This window comes from Haliaeetus albicilla, chromosome W (genome assembly GCF_947461875.1).
Source record: "Haliaeetus albicilla chromosome W, bHalAlb1.1, whole genome shotgun sequence".
Classification (NCBI taxonomy): Eukaryota; Metazoa; Chordata; class Aves; order Accipitriformes; family Accipitridae; genus Haliaeetus; species Haliaeetus albicilla.
The window spans coordinates 43,883,384-43,900,590 of NC_091515.1; the positions used below are offsets into that span (position 1 = coordinate 43,883,384).

The 17,207-nt window shown below is 48.1% G+C and overlaps 1 long non-coding RNA gene across 1 annotated transcript in view; it reads left to right on the forward strand.

The window, feature by feature from the left end:
• Nucleotides 1-276: 276 nt before the first annotated feature.
• LOC138683553 (uncharacterized) overlaps nt 277-17,207 on the forward strand; it is a 309,062-nt gene continuing 292,131 nt past the window's right edge. Inside the window, exon 1 of the long non-coding RNA XR_011323058.1 lies at nt 277-592. This is a non-coding gene — a long non-coding RNA (uncharacterized lncRNA). The remainder of the gene's footprint in view (nt 593-17,207) is intronic.

The window sequence follows — 17,207 nt, forward strand, 5'->3', positions numbered from 1 at the left end:
AGGTAAAATAATGGGGGTTCTGTCGACCTACTGCCCTACTTCTGATTTTTATCAGAAGTAAGCGCCCCGTTCTGGGGTACTGACGCGCAACATCATGTCCTTTGGGTACACTTTGCTCACTATAATACCAAAACACACCTCCATCCCAAAAGCTACCTGCCTCCAAGGTGCGACTACCCCTCACTGAGCATGCGCTCTGAATTTTCTCTAGCATATACCTTTAAAAGTAAAGCGAGGAGATTTTACACCGATCATAATAAAGGTATATATGACTGTGGCAGTACATTCCCCCCCCATCCCGCCAGCAGGAAACAAAACTTCTCCAGGAAGGGAGAAGGCGAAGGAAACCCTGGAGGCTGCAGGTTGAAATTTGAACTGGCCAAGCGAGATGCGCCAGGTACACCGAGGTGACCCTCCTGGCCAACAGAATTAAATGACCACAGGTCAGATTCGACAGGGGTATAAACGGGGTCCCGCCGCAGGACATGTTGGCAGTCCTCCTCGGAGCAGCGGGTCTGCGGTCGGGGACTCCCCCTCGGGTCGGGGCACCGCCCGAGGTAACTCCTCGAGGGAGAGAGCCCTCAGCTTTTAGGTGAGTGATATGCGCATTTTGAGCCATCACTTTAAATCTTGGGGATTCTTAAGTCGTCCGTGTAGTATTAATTCTCTTCACATCACTGAGCCTGTGGTTTTATAAAATGTTACCGGACTTCTAACTAACTTTTACTGAAGAATAAATCTGAGTTTTAACACCCGTTGGATTTGGTTAGTCGTGCATCCGTAACAATGACTAGAGTCACTCAAGCTCCACCTAACAATAAGAAAATATAAAAGGGCTTAAGAGAGGAGAAATGCTAGGGAAGATACCATCGTGGACAAGTCGGGAGGACATCGCTGACTTCTGGGATCAGTCGACGGGCTGAACCTCTCTTCCTCCCACATAGGGACGCCTATTGGGTGAGATTCGAACCCTCGGCTGTACCGAGTGCTTTCCCGGGAAACTTAGAATTCTCTAAGCTCTTTTCCTTCGTAATTTAGTGTGCTTGTAGTCGACTGTATTATTATTTGCAAGAGCTTTGCAGACAGCGTATTTATCACCGGCAATCCAAAAGAACCTGTACTCGTGTTGCTTTAATAAACTGCGCTGCTCATTAATCTAGACGTGATAGTTCGTGAAACGCGACCAAACTCTCCAAGTCTGGTAATTCTAGTGCGTTGAACACAGCTAAGCTGAGAGTGCAGTACGCTATTAGTGCATCCGTCATCGTGATAGTTCAACGTATTGAACGCGACTGGACTGATAGCGTTGAATTGGACATCACTCAGAATTTAAACCTAGCCACCCCCAGCCCCTCTGACATCTGAGGATAAGCTGGAACGCAAGGGGGTTTATTTTCTGCCAAACTTCTTTACCCTTTAATGCAACAGCAGGACCCTCGCCAGTCAGGGCCCAGTCCCACAGTACTGGGGCAAGGCAAGCAGGACAGACCTGGGTACGACAGCCAGGTTCAACCAAGAGTTCAAAGCATCAGGCAAGTTCATGGTGACGAGGCAAGTCCAAGGTTAAGCCAGGAAGTCAGTCCTCAGGTCAGATTCAGCAACAGTAACCAGGGGCAGAACTAGCCCAGGCAAATCCACAGTGACAAGACAGGTCCAAGATCAAACCAGGAAACCAGTCTGCAGATCAGGGTCCAGATCAACAAGGTCCATGACCAAACACAGGCATAGCTGTGACAGCACCACAGACAAATGCACCTACGACATAGCTTAGAAACTGAAAGCCCAGGCCTGAGCTTAAAGGGAACCCCTGGGCAGAAAGTGGGGGTGGAGGCTCCAGGGGAGGCTGGTCAGAGCAATTCAGGCCTATTAATGCCCTCAGGGCACTGACAGCAGCCTCCCCTCCCAGCAAGGTGTGTCCTCACACCTTACAGAGATCCGGGTTCAGAAGGGACTTGCTGTAGAGTGATTTAATTGCTATGGGTTGTCATGGGACTATTTCAGGGGACACAGAGCTAGGGCAGGGATAGGAAACTGGAAAAGGACATGGCATGGGAGATGCCCCTTGGGAGCCCTGGAGGCCAGGCAGGCTTGGGGGCCAGGGGTGGTGAGGGGCTTGACCTTGGATTTAGCTTGTTCCCTTTATCTGATGCTCGCTGGGCTGCCAGTAGGACTGGTTGCTATCACCACCTTGCTCTACTCATCTGCCTCTGGTGCTATTGGGACTGCACCCTGTTGGTGAGGTTGTTGCCTGGCTGGTATTGTGGCCACCCTTAACTTCCTGCTCACCTTCCCTTAGGAAACAGCCCCATTCTTGCTGTTCCCTTGCAATTAGCTCAGGCCGTCTCAAGCCCTGAACTAAGTACTGGTAGAGCCTGGCCCTCAGGCTGTGCTGGAACTTGCCTTCACAGCCCCCATTTGACCTCCAAACCCTGGGGGAGGCTGTGGTCACTATGCAGAGGCAGATTACAGCTCTTGCAGGCTGCTTTAGCATCCTCTGCGCCCAGTGCACCCCCCAGCTCCCTAAACCCCTCCGTGAGATTTGAGCAAGGGCATGGGAGTTTGTTAGTCGGATGTGGCCAATGCTGCTTATCCAGGGGCCTACCAAACAGGTATTAGCTGCTCAGCAGTAATTATCTCCCAGCTTTCAGGAATGGCCCTAGACTGGGTCACCTCCTATATGGAGCACAATGACCCGACACTCCAGAACTCTGAGGACCTAGTTGCTCTTCTGGAGTGGGTTTTTTTCAGAGATAGCAATTGTGCAGCTGTGACCGAGGCTGCCTTACTGGAGCTCTGGCAGGGGAGCCAGCTGGCTGCTGACTACACAATTTGTGAAGTTGGCCGTGGAAACCGGGTGGGAAGAGTGAGCCCTTATGGCTCACTATAGGTTAGGGCTGACTGAGGCCCTCAAAGATGAGATGGCCAGGGTGGACCCACCCCAGAGACTGGGGCAGCTCTCAGACCTGGCTATCACCCTGGAGAGGTGCCAGATGGTGTGCCAGAGAGAGGATGCCCAGATCCTTGGGGGAGCTCAGCCATGCTTTTCTCTACCTCCCTTACCACCCTGTCATAGCTTAAGTTGTGAATGCTAACAGGCGGCAGATAATTGGGTGCATGTGTGGGTGAATGTCTGAAATTGAACTTTTGAACTCTCAAGTGGAAGCCTGCTACTTGCTAGCTGCAACTGGCATAGGCTGGTCGGAAACTTTGATAACACCTGGACTGAACAAAAGAGGCATATCCTGCATCCTCCAATTAACAAAGAGACACGAGACAGAACCACCGATTAGGAGGCTGATCACACATTCTGCTTCTGCACGTAGACTATTTAGACTGGGAAGAACAAGGCCTTGGGGTTCAGGAAAGACAAGCTGGTGCCAAAAAGAAGGGTTCTCGAAAAGAAGAAGTGGTCTCGAGGGGCAGGGAGGGGCTTGGGGGGAAGGTGAGTGAAGATCCTGGAAGTGGGGAAAGATCCTGGAGATCAGGGTGATGTGTGGAGACAAATGCTGGGGGGATCACAGAATGGTTGAGGTTGGAAGGGACCTCTGGAGGTCCTCTGGTCCAACCCCCCCCTGCTCAAGCAGGGCCACCAAGAGCCAGTTGCCCAGGACTATGTCCAGATGGCTTTTGCATTATCTCCAAGGAGGGAGACTCCACAGCCTCTCTGGGCAACCTGTCCCAGTGCTCAGTCACCCTCACAGTAGTAAAGTGTTTCCTGATGTTCAGGCGGAACCTCCTGTGTTTCACTTTGTGCCCATTGCCTCTTGTCCTGTCACTGGACACCACTGAAAAGAGCCTGGCTCTGTCTTCTTTGCACCCTCCCCTTCTGATATTTGTATACATTGATGAGATCCCCCTGAGCTTTCTCTTCTCTCGGCCAAACAGCCCCAGCTCTCTCAGCCTTTCCTCATATGTGAGACGCTCCAGTCCCCAAATGCCCAGGGACCTTGGCCAGTAATGCCTGAGACCGGTAACTGCGAGTAGCGGCACGGCAGGAATTGATCCAACTTTCTGCTCAATCTTCCTGGACCAGCAGCAATCTCCCTGATGGGAAGGGAAGTTAAGACCTGACCTAGTGAATGTAACACTGGGGGGGGAGGAAGCGAGCGAATGAGTGAGTGTGTGAGATGATCAAGTAGGGTAAAAGCTCTGATCTTGTTGGTTCTTAAATAAACCCCAGTATCCAGATCCACTATGGGTTCTCGTTTACTCTGTCTCACCCGTGACACCCTGCCAGAGGATGAGCCCATGGAAGTAGGTGCCATCCAGCCACATCCCTCATCCCAAGAGTAAGAACACAGATGGAGGGAAGGGGTATGCTTTTACTGTGGTGAAAAAGGCCACCATGTTGTCATTTACCCCAACAAACCTCCTACCCTGACCGCCGCAAAGGCCTTTTGTCCTCTTAGTTTTATTAGAACTGGTCAAAATGTTAGAGGTAAAGACAACCCCTGTAAAAAAATATTCCATGTTTTCTTCTTTCCCCTCATACCCCACTGCTGGCATCCAGGTTGCCACGAAACACAACAGAACAGGCAATCTTTGGGGAGGTTTCTTTTTTTGTCCCCTCTCCCTCGCTTTTTTCTTTTTTCGGGGAGAGGGGGGAGACAACGACAAAAGTTTCTCAAGTGATATTTTTTCCTTTTTTCCAACGTGGCACTCTTAAAAGTCTTCCTCAGTTTTGGAACCATCACTGAGTGACAAAAGAAGAATAGAAAATAAACCCATCTCTCGCAAATGGTCAGAGGCTGAGAGAGCCCTTGAGAAAGCGTCATATACGCTTTCTCTGTTCTTATCCCCTTCTTTTGACACGCACTTCTGGCCACTGTCAGTCAAAGGATACTAGGCGGACCTTAGGTCTGACCCAGTATGGCTGCTGCTATGTTTTCAATCGGTGGAATAAATGGGGAAAGGGAAAAAGGGAGACCGGAAGGGGGGGGGGAAATGTAAAAAGCAATTTTTGTAATTAATTTTGTAATCACTTTCATTTATAAAACAAAAATCCCTTCCATTTCAAAACCCATGGAACTCAAAAGCTTTGAGCATTTTCAAGGATTTTCTTTTTAATTCTGACTTGTTCTATCATAATTCTACTCGATTTATATTGTCATCAAAAATATGCTTAGCAGTCTGAAAATTTTCCTCTGTGGAAAAATAATTGACTTTGCATGAAAAAAGACAGAAAAAAAGCTTTTCTGATGAAAATGTCCTTGGTTGTTTCTTCTGTTTTGTTGTGCTTGGTGCTGTGCATGGAAAGAGTCAGCATGTCAATATCCTGCGGTTCGTTATCTCCACATTACAGTTGGAGAGCCATTGAAATTCAGTGGGTGTACAGGGTAGGAATCACCTGTCCTATTTACACAATAAAATGTGGGACATCTAGTCACCCCAAGCTCCTTTTCTAAGTCACAGCACCCCCATAGGGTGATGCATGACACAAGATGATTATCTAAGGTAGATTAGATGGCTCACCCTGTGCAGCAGCCCATTCCTCTCCAAGATGGCTAGCTCAGCGTTAGGGCTGCAGGCAAATGACTACACCACCGACTAGTCCCTGGCCTGAGGTTAATCTAACTGAACAAGACGTGGAAAACTACTGGCCATGACATGAGAAATTGCCGGACGTGACAGATAACTGTCAAAGCGCTGAGTGCAATAACAGGCCTTCATTGCCCTGACCAACCTTACCTGGGACTCCCATGCACATACCCTCTGCTCACTGGTCCAGGAGCTCCATTTAAGCTCAGGCCCAGACTACATGTCCTTGCTTGAGCTATGTTGTTGGTATACTTGTCTCCAGTCCTGTCCCTTGTCACTCCTGACATGTTGATTGGACTTCCCAGATTGACCTCAGACCTGACTTGTTACCTCAACCTGTGTCTGATGATTGCTGGACTGTTGATGGAACCTGCTGCTATCACCACCCCTGCTCTGCTCACCCTGCTCAGATACTGTGGTGTTGTGCCCTTTTTGGTTAGGGCACTGCCCCCGCCTGTGCTGTGGTTGCCCTTGTGTCAGAGTCCAATACTCTCTGACCAGGTTCTTTTAGTTATTCCACATGAGGAGGGTTTAATGTTTAATATCAGATTTACTTATTTGTAGGTATTTGACGTTACATGGGATTTTTGATTTAGCAGAGTGATACAGCAACCTACTGAAATCACAACACAAACACACTATAGCAATTGCAACATATAGTTGGAGCACAATACAAACATGATTCCCGTTACCGATATCTATATGCTCACCATCACGACACTGAGCATCCCCAATTGCCAGGAAGGAATACGTGGGTTGAAGCCAGCTCAAGCCTGTTGCTCTCTTCAAAGTTCACCTTGCTGGTTGTCCAGTTTTTATGTTCTATGTTGGGCTGAGCCACACATACACTTCCCCCATGTTGGTCTGTCTGGCTTAGGAAGACAATACTCTCTAGTAATTATTTTAGGGAAGGCCATTTACATAACCAGTTGACCCGCTCAAGCGATACAGCTGTTTATCTAAAACAGTCCCCTTTTGTGTTAAGTTCAGCTTCCTTTACGGTAGGTGTGGTCACTTCCTACATTCTTTTCTGAGCTTCATGAGCACATCACCCTTGCCTATCTTCTCTGAGCCTTCTTCCATTGTAGGGGTTTGTTGATCGGTCACACCTTGGTTCTCAGCTCACCTTCCCTCATGGAGCAGTTCTCCTCTTGCTGCTCCTTGACAGTTAGCTCAGGCCTTGTTGAGCCCTGAGCTGAGTGCCACGGAGTCTGGCTCTCAGGCTGGACAGGGACTTGCCCCCATGGCTCCCCCACAGCTCCAGGCTGACCTCCAAACCCTTCAGGAAGCTGTAATCAGCATGCAGAGGCAGGTCACAGCCTGCCCCTGTCCCCCACCTCCCCAGACCCTTCAATGGGCATCAGGTGAGGGTATGGGGATTTATTAGTGAGATACAGCTAATCTGTACTGCTTATCCAACAGAAATTAGCCACACGGCATTAATAATATCCTGGCTCTCAGGGATGGCCCTAGACCATGTCACCCCCTATATGGAGTGCAATGACACAGTGCTCCAGGACCCTGATTATTTATTCATTGCTCTGGAACAGTTTTGGGGGAGACTGTAATCATGCAGCTGAGGCTGCCTTGCTGGAGCTCTGGCAAGGGAGTCAGTCAGGCACTAACTACACCAATTCAATTCAATTCAATTCAATTCAATTCAATTCAATTCATGTAGTTGGCCATGGAAACCGGGTGGGAGGAACCAAGCCCTTATGGCCTGTTACAGATCAGGGCTGACTGAGGCTCTCAAAGATGAGCTGGCCAGGGCTGACCCACCCCAGAGCCTGGGGCAGCTGTCAGACCTGGCTATCACTCTGGAGAAGTGCCTGATAACACATCAGAGAGAGCATACCTCCACATTTTGCTCCACCTCCCTTACTGTCCCCAGAGGAGGAGTCCATAGAGATAGGCAAAACCTAACCTCGCCTCAAGAGTGAGAACGCAGGTGGAAGGAAAGGGTATGTTTCTACTGTGGTGAGAAAGGCCATTGTGTTGCCACTTGCCCCAACAAATCCTCTACCCTAACCACTGTGAAGGGAGAGTGGTCAGGGGCATCTGCACAAGGTGAGGGGTATTGTGAGTCCAGGATCATCACCCTCCCAGGTGGGCACACCATCTAAACTACTGCTCTGGTAGACTCAGGACCTCCCGTTGGTTTATGGCCTCTGAGTCTGAAAAGAGTGCCCAGCCCTGACCCACCCCAAGCACAGTCATTGCTATAAGATGGGAGGAGAACCCGAGATTGGGGCGGGTCATCACTCATGAGACTTTTCCCCTTCGGGTAACCGTGGCACCTGGACACTGAGATTTTGCCCTTCCTCATCCTGCACACACCCCTCTTTCTAGTCATCCTCAGGCTGCTCTGGTTATGGAAGCAGAACCTATCGTTAACTGACAATTGGTCTTCTTGGGCTTTCCTGTGGAAAGGGGATATTCAGAGCCTGAGGACAAGATCTGGCCCTGGGATCCTCTTGGGGCTGTCTCCCCCACCACAGCACCCTCTGTGACTTGACCCAGAGACTCCCATGTTCCTGGCTCTACATCCTGTGAGCAGTTGTCCAGGTTGAACATACCTCTGCCTCAGTCACTGGATCCCTCGCTCCCAACAATGTTCCTAGAGGAGTACAGTGACTTTGCAGATGTCTTTGAGAAGAAGGGGGTGGAAACACTACTGCCCTATTGCCCGTATGACTGTCCCATTGACAGGAGGAGCCTTTCAGATGCATCTATGCCTGGAATTAGCAGCTCTTGAGGGCAATCTGGCATGCGGGTTCATCTGTCCCCTCCATCTCCCCCTCCAGGGCCCCCATATTTTCCAGCAAAAAAGAATGATGGAGGTTTCTGCCCCTGCACAGAATACAGGGGGTTGAATGATACAATGGTTAAAAACCGTCACCCTCTTCCTCTCATCCTGAAGCTCTTGGTCCGTCTGCAGGAGGCTCGTTGGTTCACAAAGCTGGACCTGAGAGGGTCCTACAACTTGCTCGAAATCCAGCAGGGGGACAAGTGGAAAACTGCTTTCCACGCCAGGTACAGCCACTACGAGTATCTTGTGATGCCATTTGGTCTCTGCAATGTTCCAACCACCTTCCAACATTTTATAAACGATGTCCTGAGGGACTTGCTTGATAACTCTGTCGTGGCATACCTGGATGACATCTTGACTTTTTCAACCGCTCAAGAGGCTCACGTAGACTACATGCAGGAAGTCTCGCGTGACTTGAGACAGAAGCATCTCTACGCCAAACTCAAGAAATGCTCCTTTAAGAAACTGAAATGGGCATTCACTACAGCCCCATTCCTAGACTACCCAGACGACCTTTCATTGTAGAAGTGGATGCCTTAGACGCAGGAGCCATAGGGGTCATCCTCTCTCAGAAGGTCAGCCCTAAGCGGGAGCTCCACCCCTGTGCCTTTTTCTCTCAGCAGCCCGCTCCCACTGAGACAAATTACAACATCTGGGACAAGTTGCTCCTGGCAATCAAAGCTGCCTTTCACCTCCTCAAGGGGGCAAAAGACCCAACAGTGTTGCTGACCAACCACCATAGCCTGGACTACTACTGAGGGATGACGTGTCTCTCTCCCAGCCTTGCCCTCTAGGCCTCTTTCTTTTTGCACTTTCACTTCATTTTCACCTAACATCCAGGGCAGCAGAATGGCAAGGCCGATGCCTTGTCATGGAAGGGGGACTCAGACACTTTGTCACCACCGCAGCAGAGGATGAGCTCACTGCAGTAGTTAGAGAAACCACTGCAAATGGCACACTTCTAGCAAAGCATTGTGCTGGCACAGCCTAACTTAGCCTGTAAAAACAGGACGGCTGCCTGTATTGGGGGAAGAAGCTGTACATCTTTCAGAGACTGCTGCAAGCAGAGGTCCTCCATCAATGCCGCCATGTACCTGCAGCCAGATGCGTGGGCTGATGGAAGATACAACACCTGATTACCTGGACCTACTGGTGGCCCACAGTGCGGGCCACAGTCCATGGACTTCATAGTAGACCTGCCCCCCTCACAGGGCAACACAGCTGTCCTAGCAACCGTGGACCTCTTCACTAAGATGGCTCACTTTGTTCCCCTCAGGAAATTGCCCACAGACTGCCTGACTTCCTACAGCACATTTTCTGATGCCATAGCCTTTCCCAGACAACATCATTACTGACTGGGGGAAGGGGGGGAGGTCAGCAGTTTACAGCCAGATTTTGGAAGGAGCTTGTGGGGCTCTTCCCCATACAAACTTGCCTCTCGCCCTCTCACCACCCCCAGACCAATGAGCAGACAGAGAGAGTGAATCAGATCCTGGAACAATATCTCTGGCGTTACAATAATTTTCTCCAAGATGACTGGGTCACCCTCCTCCCATTGGCAGAGTTTGCTTACAACGATAACATCCTTGCATCTGCAGAGCAGACCCCATTCTTTGCTAACTTTGATTTCCACCCCCAGAGTCATCCAACCACAGCAGCTGCTTCACACACACCTGCAACTGGTGACCTGCTTGTACAATTCCAGCAAATTCACATCCTTCTCATAACCCAGCTGGGCAAAGCCAAAAGCGCCTACAAGAGGCAAGCAGGCAGATGGTGTTGCCTGGCCACAGCCTTCTCCATTGGTCACTGGGTTTGGCTTTCCAGCAAGCACATCCAGACTGCCTGACCATCTGCCAAGCTGGACCATGGTTATTTAGGGCCTTTCACCATGGCTGACCAAATCAACCCAGTTACCTACTGCCTGGAGCTCCCATGATCCCGGAAGATTCACCCAGTTGTTCATGTCTCCCTCCTGAAGCCTCATCACACAGACCCCTTCCACTGCCAGCCTGTGATAGAACCTGTTGTTATCACCACTCCTGCTGTGCTCACCCTCCTCATATACTGCGGGGATGCATCCTGGTTGGTTAGGTCATTGCCCCTGCCTTTTCTGTAATTGCCCTTTGTTTTTAACTCTTTTTTTTCCCCCTCATAGAGCAGTTCTGCTCTTGCTTCTCCTCGTCAATAATAGTGTGAGAAGTTACAGGCAGCGCCATGAGGGATGGCTGGATTTCATATGGGGTTAAGGAGGAGACACCTAAGGGGAGTATCGGGGGGCCTTTTGGGGAGTGGAATCTTGCAAGGCCAGCAGTGCTTGGGTAACTGTATCAGTAATAACATATATGGCCATGAATGCCTTGGAACTGGTATCAGAAATACCAAATTTGGGTACAGATGTAGTAAAACTGGGGCCAACAGGGAAAACGTGATTAGGGGTGATTGTTTATATGGGAGGAGAGGGGCATTAAGTGGGGGAATCCACACGGCCATCTTTGGCAAAATGGCTTGGATACCAACAGCTGATAAGAGAGGAATGCGAGTGCAAATAGTGTGCATGAATATAATACCCAAAACTGTCTGAGAGAGTGTTTGCCCAAAAGCTGATGAGGCTGAAGAGGAAGTTTGCTTAAGATGACCATGAGCCAAATTAAGCAGTAACCAGTGAATTAGCAAGAGAGTTCTGAAAAAAAGGCGTCAGCTCGAAAAGAAGTATAAAAGCAGCATGAAAATTTGTAACAGTGGGAACAAAGCAGGAATCAAAACCTGGCTTGACACTGCCAAAAGTCACCCTGCAGACATCATGACCTCTGCCTAGGCCTGACAGAGCAGCCTCCCTGTGGGACGTTATGAGTAGCCTGCATTCTAGCTAGTGCACTGATGGTACAGAGTGCATGCAGCAGGTAGGGACCCACACCTTTGGTGTGTGTATGTGACCTCGTGGGGTACTCTCTCACCAGGAATGTAGGGAGCAGCATGGCTTTACATAAAGCTGGATCACCCACATCTCCCACAGGAAGTGTATGCAAGTAGAAGTATCCCCACTCCCAGGAGAGGGTGTGCATATAACCGTGTGAATGTGTGTGTGTGGGGGGGGATTAGAACCTTTTGGGATTAGTTATAGAAGGGTGTTTAAAATTTTTTAACTGTTTATTAATATTTTGTAAGTGTGTGGTATTGTGCTTTATCTGCTGAATTCCTGATGTAGATCCTGAATGTATAGCTCACTGATTACTGGCTAATTATGTCATTAATAAAATCAATAAAACCATTTGGATCCTGATTTGATTTAAACTACATGGGTTCACCAGATTTTTTTCCTGCAACAGAAGTATGAGGGCAGTGAAAAGGAGGGTGAAGACATGGGAAAAGGAGTAATTTATGCAAATCATGGGATCAGGGCTGTCTGGAGGCACCTGCCGGACAGCCCTGCACTGGATCACTGCAGCCTAAATCAAGACATTAAACAAAGCCTGTTGTTCTGACCATGCCATGCAAATCAAACCTTTTTCTGTGGTCAGGAGGATGGGAGGGAAGGGGGGCTGCTTTCCCTAGCTAGCAGGAGAACACTCTGACAGGATGGGTCAAGCATCCTGGTATCACCATATCAGTGCCTGTTCTAGTCAGGATGGCATTTTGCTAATCAGTGCCTAACATCTGACATAGTCGGCAGGATCCTGATCTGAAGTCAGCAGACTAAATGAGTATGTCTGGGAAGGAGGGTTTGGTTACAGAGGGAAAAGGCCCTCTGGGGGAAGCAGATGGGTGCTTGGAACGGGTAGGGAAATTGCTAGAAAGGTATGTGTGGGAAGGGGGGGGCAGCATGGACAGATCCTGAGCCACGATCCTCCTGGATGAAATGGAGAAATTGGATGGGAAACATAGTCACTAACTACTCTAAGAATGAGAAATTATGTAAGGCCACCCCAGGATTTCTGCATCACTGCAGCCCCCCCTGGTCCCACAGCCTGCAGCTCTGACTCCCTGGATTACTGATAGGACCTGTTGCTGTCACCACACTGGCTCTAGTGCTGCAGGACTGTGCCCTGTTGGTGAGGTCATTGCTTGGCCTGTGTTGTGGCTGCTCTCAGCTTCTGGCTTGCCTTCCTTGAGGGGGCAGCCCTGCTCTTGCTGCTCCCTGACAGGTGTTTCAGTACCTAAGGCAGTCTCTTAAAGGTTAAAAAGTGACCCCACTTGATGAGTAGGTAGTCTAAATGTTCATTTTAAAGTAGGCAGGGCTTTAGCAATGATAAAGAATGCCCATTCATGTCATCATGCCATTACACACTAGCTTATGTACATGACCAGTTCTGCTCCCTCTCATTTGTTAACTGAGAGAGGGGCTATGAAATTCTCAGGGAACAGTAAGAGTGACTCCTTTGTGAGGGAGGGCAAGCTGGGAGACAAGGGTAACAGCAAGGCAGGCCAGGGCCTACCTGGGTGAGGAGAGCAGAGCAGGTCCGGTGACAACAACCAGGGTCAGACAACAGTCCAGATGGCCAGGCGAGTTCATAGTGATGGACTGGCTCATTTTGGAAGTCTGAAATATTGCAATGCTTTACTGAAGGCTGATTGTTAAGAAAAAATTCCAAATTATGAAAGCCAAATCATATCATCTCTCTATGTACAGAGGAAAGATTCCCAACAAAACCATACCAGGTGCTGGACACCGCTGCAACGGACACAGGTTATCTATGTGGATGCAGAAGATTAGCCATTACAAGAGAAATTAGTGAAATGTCTTGAAATGCTTTATCACCTATAGACTGATGATAAAGGTTCCCTTTTCACACAGACCATGATTAGCAAGGGCTTGAATGAAAGCTGAGAGGCAGAGGTTCAACCTAAATAAGATGGCAGTGATTCTGGGAACAGCGACCTAGGTGATAACAAGTATGATATCAATCCCTTCAACTGAGAAAGGTCTGGGGAAGACAGTGTTTTAAGAATGAACATTTGGGGCATGTGTGTGCATTTGAGAAGATGAGAAAACAAGAACACGATACATACTCAAAAACCTCCTGAAAATACCAAATTTCAAAACCACTTCCCACTTCTTTCCCGAAATAAAGTACTCATTCTTCCTTCTGCATTACTTGTCAAATAAAGTAACTTCTAAAAGAAAGCTGTATCTTAGATTGCCAGAGCACAAGAACAACAGCCAATAATTTTCCCCTCAACAGTGAGAAAATGTTTTCCACAGACAGGGAGCTCTAACAACCAAATAGATATTTACCACACTTTACGCACACACACACAGAGAAAAAAAAAAAAAAACAAAAAACAAACCAACCCAAACCCACTACTGTAGAACAAACATAAGAGAGTTCAACCAAAAGGCATCTAAAGAAAAAAGCAAGAGATAAACAAAAGTGGGAGGAAAGTAGCACCTCAACATCAGCATGTTCACATGAAGGGAGCTTCACTACAAAATTTTTAAGACACTCCCTGACATTTTGCTTTCTTGTTTGAAGAGGAGGGAGTGTAGTCAGAGCATCCCTCCATGGTTTTGCAGCATCATCCTTCTCTCCTCTCTTCCAAGTGAGACATTCCAAATCATCTCCTTAGAGTCACACTGAAAACATTCCTAATCCTTCCCCAGTCAGGCTTCTCACCAGCATGTGGTCTGTGATGGTTGCTGTCAGTTACTATTGCCAGATGACCACCTTGCTGAGGGACAGGGCAGGATGTCCAGACTCAGATCTGTGGCTCCCCCCCTACATCTTGCATCTCATTCAGGTTTTCAGCTCTATGTTTAGCTGGCATCTTTCTATCTGAACTTCTGATATGAAGCAGATACCATATAAGAAGACCTGATGAGTGGTTTTCAAGTGCAAGAATCTCGAGGGGAAAAAAAAAAAAAAAAAAGATTTAAAAGCTTTTTCTTGGACAACATAGGTTAAAAAGATTATATGTGCATGCAGGTTTCATTTTACCAAGGTAACGCTGAGGGTGAAGAAAAGGGGGTAGAAGCAGCATGAAAAGAAGAGCAAAAGCTTTTTTTTAAAAAGCTATCTCAGATTTTCCAAGGGTTTGTATGTTCACAGTCACACTTACTAGTACCCTGATAAAGCATTATTCTTTCCTTTCAGTGACAAAGCAATCATTCTTTTTAACGCCATATAAATAAAACTTCTGACATAAAATTTCGGTCTCCCCAGCTGTCCCAAAGCACAACCCCCACATAAAGCAGGAAGAATACAAGAAAAGAAGCAGGCAATATATTTTAAGTAATTTTACCCTGGAATGAAATAGCCCACAGCACAAACAACACATTTTTGAGTGTCTGTGATGCTACTTTGAGATAGGCATGAAAACACGTGTGTTGTAGCATCATTTCCAATATGGAAAAATAATGCAGACATAGAAGGGAAGTGTTAGGACATGGACTGAGCTAAAGAAATATAACTATCTATTCAACTACAAAGAGCAACTGAAGAGTTTGAATTCAAGTCACTTTTAGTTAAATATGTTTGCATTGTTGCTTTTAGACACAGGACAGCTACATTTTGCTGCATGTCATTGCATTTCACTGAACTGAGGCTGTACTGTACACTGAGTTATCATTATCGTGTCTGTTATCAGTCATTTTAACTGAGACAGGATTACCAGACATACCCTCACCATAAAAACTACAAGATGTTAGGCCTGAATTGCCTTTCGGCTGCATACAGGCAAATCCAGGGCATTTTCAGCAGTGTTTGTACACTGATACCAACGGGAAAATCAAGACAGGGGAAGAGATGATGGTATATGTGTGTGCATCTCCAGCTGTGTGTGTGCGCACGTGTGTGAGTGTCTTCCGCTGTGCATCTGTGTATGTGTATACGTATGCATCTGAGCGTCTCCTTCTGTGGGGGGTGTGCACGTGCATGTCTCCCTGTGTGTGAGCATGCATCAGTATCTACCAATGTGCATGTGTGTGCACACACAAGTATCTCCCTCTGTGTCCACGTGCATATACTCATGACTCTCTCCCTGTATGTTTATGTGTGTGCCTCCCTCTGTGTGCACACATCTCCCTGTCTTCCTGTCTGTGTGCGTGTATCTGTCTCCCCGTGTCTGTGTGCATCTCCTTCTGCATGTGCATCTCCCTGCGTATGTGCGCATCCATGTCTCACTGTGTGCATGCTCTGTGTGTGCACATCTCCCCCTCTGAGTGTGTGCATCTCCCTCTGAGTCCATGTACATCAGTGTCCTCTGTGCATGCATGGGGGGGGGAGGGTGTCTCCCTCTATGTCTGTATGAATCTAAGTGTCTCTGTGTGTGCGCACACATCTGTCCCTCTGTGTGCGTGAGCATCTCCATCTGTGTCTGTGCATGTGTCCGTGTCTCCCTCTGTGTCCCTCTCTGTCGCATGTGTGTCTCCTTTTGCGTGTGTCTGTATACGGGTGTCTTCCTGTGTCAGCCTCTGTGAGCAAGCGTGCACAAGTGCCTCTGTCCGCATGTGTGAGGGCATGTTTCTCCCTTTGTATGTGCATGAGTGTCCTCCTCTCCTATTGCACGTGCATTTGCTCAGTGGATATTGTCCTGGTTTCAGCTGGGATAGAGTTAACTGTCTTCCTAGTAGCTGGTACAGTGCTATGTTTTGAGTTCAGTATGAGAAGAATGTTGATAACACTGATGTTTTCAGTTGTTGCTCAGTAGTGTTTAGACTCAGTCAAGGATTTTTCAGCTTCTCATGCCCAGCCAGCAAGAAGGCTGGAGGGGCACAAGAAGTTGGGAGGGGACACAGCCAGGGCACCTGACCCAAACTGGCCAAAGGGGTATTCCATACCATGTGACACCACATCTAGTGTATAAAGTGGGGGGAGTGGGGGCGGGGAATTGCCGCTCGGGGACTGGCTGGGTGTCAGTCGGCGGGTGGTGAGCAATTGCCCTGTGCATCATTTGTACATTATTGTTGTTGTCATTTTATTAGTGTTATCATTATCATTATTAGTTTCTTCTTTTCTGTTCTATTAAACCGTTCTTATCTCGACCCACGAGTTTTACTTCTTTTCCCGATTTTCTCCCCCATCCCACTGGATGGGGGGGAGTGAGTGAGCGGCTGCGTGGTGCTTAGTTGCTGGCTGGGGTTAAACCACGACAATATGGGGAGAGCAGTGGATATCATCTACCTCGAATTTAGCAAGGTGTTTGACACGGTCTCCCTCCCCATCCTTGTTGGCAAGTTGGTAAGATACAGACTGGATAGATGGACCACAAGATGGGTAGAAAAGTAGCTAAACTGCTGAGCTGGAAATAGTCAAGACAGCTTGACAGGATCCTGGATAACCTAATCTAAGACTCCGCTTTTAACAGAAGGTTGGACCAGATGATCTCCAGAGGTCACTTCCAACCTAGACTTTTTTTATGAGAGGGAGACAGACATGCACATATGTGTGCAGAGAGAAACATTCATGCATACATGCTCGCTTGCTACTAACATACCTATAGAAGCCTTTCTTGTTATTCTTGACATCTCTTGCCAGTTTGAGCTGCAGCTGAGCTTTTGTCTTCCTAACTGCATCTCTGCATGCCCAAGCAATATTTCTATATTCTTTGGGAGTTTGTCCCCTTTTCCATCTCTCATATGCTTCCTTTTTTGCATTTGATCTCTCTCAGTAGCTCACTGTTTAACAAGGCTGGTTTCTTGTTATGTCTACTCCTTTTCCTGCTTAGGAGGATGGACTGCTCTTGTGCTTTGAGGAGGCTGTCTCTGAAAACCTCCCAGGACTCCTGAGCTCCTTTGCCCTCCAAAGCAGACTTCCATGGGATCCCTCATAACAGTTCCTTAAACAAGTCGAAATCAGCTCTTCTGAAGTCCAAGGTCTTTATTCTGCTACTTGTCTTCCTCATGCCCCTTAGGATCTCAAAC